The following is a 3,592-nucleotide window of genomic DNA, read 5'->3' as shown; positions in this document are numbered from 1 at the left end:
GTTAGGGCTAGGGTTAGGGTTAGGGTTAGGGTTAGGGTTAGGGCTAGGGTTAGGGTTAGGGTTAGGGTCAGAAGAGTCAGAAGGAACAATACCTTCAGCGGGGAGCATCCCTCAGCTTCAGGACCAGCTCTCTGCAGAGTCGCAGAAAATAGAGGCAGGCATTCTGATTGGTGCAAAGTGGAATCTCAGGGTTATTTTGATTTGCATTTCCCTGATCACTAAGGACTTTGAACATTTCTTTAGGTGCTTATTGGTCATTCAATATTCTTCTGTTGTGAATTCTCTGTTTAGCTCTATACCCCATTTTTTGATTGGGTTGTTTGGATTTTTTGGAGGTTAGCTTCTTGAGTTCTTTATATATTTTGGATAATCGCCCTCTATCGGATGTGGGGTTAGTGAAGACTTTTTTCCCAATCTGGAAGTTGTCCATTTGTCCTACTGACTGTGTCTTTTGCCTTACAGAAGCTTTTTTGGTTTCATGAGGTCTCCTTTATCAATTGTTGATCTTAGGGCCTGAGCCATTGGCATTCTGTTCAGGAAATTTCCCCTTGTGCCAACGAGCTGGAGGCTCTTCCCCGCTTTTTCTTCTGTTCGATTCAGTGTATCTGGCTGTATGTAGAGGTTCTTGATCCACTTGGACTTGAGCTTTGTGCAAGGTGACAAATATGGATCTAGTTTTCATTTTTCTACATACAGACATCAAATTAGACCAGCACCGTTTATTGAAAATGCTTTCTTTTTCCACTGTGTGTTTTTGGCTTCTGTGTCAAAGGTCAAGTGTCTATATGTGTATAGGTTTATTTCTGAGTCTTCAATTCTATTCCATTGGTCTACCTGTCTACCTCTGTATCGATACCATGCAGTTTTTATCACTATTGCTCTGTAGTAGAGCTTAAGGTCAGGGACGGTGATTTCCCCTAGAAGTTTTTTATTGTTAAGAATTGTTTTCACTATCTGGGTTTTTTTGTTTTTCCATATGATATTGAAAATTGCTCTTTCCATATCTGTGGAGAATGTGTTAGAATTTTGATGGGGATTATGTTGAATCTATAGATTTGGTAGGATGGTCATTTTTACTATGTTAATCCTACCAATCCATGAGCATGGGAGATCTTTCCATCTTCTAAGGTCTTCTCCGATTTCTTTCTTCAGAAACTTGAAATTGTTGTCATACAGATCTTTCACTTGTTTGGTTAAAGTTACCCCAAAATATTTTATATTATTTGTGACTATTGTGAAGGGTATTGTTTTCTTATTTTCTTTCTCAGCCTGGTTATCATTTGTATAAAGGAAGGCTACCGATTTGCTTGAGTTGGTTGTATATCTACCCACTTTGCTGAAGTTCTTTATCAGCTGCAGAAGTGCTTTGGTATAATTTTTGGGGTCACTTATGTATGCTATCATATAGTCTGCAAATAGTGATACCTTGACTTCTTCTTTGCCAATTCGTATCCCCCTGAGCTACCTTTGTTGTTTTATGGTTCTAGCTAGAACATTGAGTACTATATTGAATAGATACAGAGAGTGGGCAGCTTTGTCTTCACCCTGACTTTAGTGGGATTGCTTCAAGTATCTCCTCATTTAATGTAATATGACTGTTGGTTTGCTATATATTGCTTTTATTTTTAGGTATGGGGCTTGAATTCCTGATCTCTCCAAGACTTTTAACAGGAAGAGATGCTGTATTTTGTGGAAGGCTTTTTTAGCATCTAATGAAATGATCATGTGACTTTTTCCTTGAGTTTGTTTATATATAGTGTATTATGTTGATGAATTTTCATATATTGAACCATCCCTACATCCCTAGGATGAAGTCTACTTGATCCTGGTGAATGCTGGTGAGGAAGGATGTGGAGAAAGAGGAATGCTCCTCCATGGCTGGTGGGATTACAAATTGATACAACCACTCTGGAAATCAATCTGGTGATTCCTCAGAAAACTGGAAATAATTCTACCTGAAGACCCAAGTATATCACTCTTGGGAATATACCCAAAAGATGCCCCCACCATACCACAAGGACACATGCTCCACTATGTTCTCAACAGCCTTACTTATAATATCCAGAAGCTGGAAACAACCCACATGTCCCTCAACTGAAGAATGGATAAAGAACATGTGGTTCATTTACGCAATGGAATACTATTCAGCTAATAAGGACAAGGACATCATGAATTTTGCAGGCAAATGGATGAAACTAGAAAATATCCTGAGTGAGGTAACCCAGCCCCAAAAGGACATGCATGGTATGTACTCACTAATATGTGGATATTAGCCAAAAAGTACAGAATACCTAGGATACAACCCACAGACTGCAAGAAGTTTAACAAGCAGAGAGGTTCTAGTGAGGAAGCCTCAATTCCACTTAGAAGGGGGGGAAAGAAAATAGTCATGGAAGGCGGGGAGGGAGGGACCTAAGTGGGGAGGGGAGAGGGAAGAGGAGGAAAAAGGAGGAAGAGGATCAGGTATGGGGGGACAGGAGTGAAGTCCATAAGACCAGCAGAATGAATGAAAATATGCTGCCTCAAGGGGTAGAGGGACCCTCTAGAAAGTACCAGAGACCTGGGATGTGAGAGATTCTCAAGACTCAGTGGAGGTGACTGTAGCAGAAATGCCCAACAGTGGGGAGAGGGAACTTAAAGAGTCCCCCTCCAGTAGATAGACAGTGTCTCAAGTCTAGCTTACCAACCCACAGTCAAAATTTCTGACCTAGAATTGTGCCTGTCTAAAAGAACTGCAGGGACAAAACTGGAACAGAGACTGAAGGAAAGGCGGTCCAATAACCAGCCCAACTTGGGATCCATCTCATGGGGGAGAAGGAGGGCATCAAGGCCTGACACTATTACTGATGCCATGATGTGTTTACAGGAGCCTAGTATGGCTGTCCTGTGAGATGCCCAACCAGCAGCTGACTGAGACAGATGCAGATTCTTACACCCAACCATTGGACTGAAGTCAGGGACCTCTATGGTTGAATTAGGGGAAGGATTGAAGAAGCCAAAGGGGAGGGCGACCCAATAGGAAGACCAGCAGTCTCCACTAATTCGAACCCCTGGGAGCTTACAGAACCTGAGCCACCAACCAGGCAGCATACACAAGCTGGTCCGAGGCCCCTGGCACATATATAACAGAGGGCAGAGGTTTGTTTGCCTGGTCTGGCCTCAGTGGGAAAAGATGTGCCTAATCCCTGAGAGACTTGAGGCCCCAGGGAAGGTAGGAGGTCTGCTGGAGGCAGGAGTTGGGGAGGAGGATTGGGATGAGGAATTGTGGGAGGGGGGACTGAAAAGGGAGGCAACAGCTGGATTGTATGTATATATATGTATATGTGTGTGTGTGTGTGTGTGTGTGTGTGTGTGTGTAAATTTTAAAAAAGAAAGAAAATATGTTTAAAGACAAGTTAGTATGTTTAATAAATTCAACAAACCCCCAAAAAAGAAGAAAGAAAGAAAGATAGAAAAAAAGAAAAAAGAAAAGAAAGGCAGAAGAGCTAAATTTGAATGACATAGATTGTCTTTCTGACACCTCTGTGATCCGCCTCCTTAAATGTTGAATGTTGAGACTTCCTCGTAAAGTAGCTTTCTTCTCTCAGCTTTG

This window comes from Mastomys coucha, unplaced genomic scaffold (genome assembly GCF_008632895.1).
Source record: "Mastomys coucha isolate ucsf_1 unplaced genomic scaffold, UCSF_Mcou_1 pScaffold14, whole genome shotgun sequence".
Classification (NCBI taxonomy): Eukaryota; Metazoa; Chordata; class Mammalia; order Rodentia; family Muridae; genus Mastomys; species Mastomys coucha.
The sequence above is the reverse complement of the archived record's forward strand: the minus strand, read 5'-3'. Positions refer to the sequence as shown.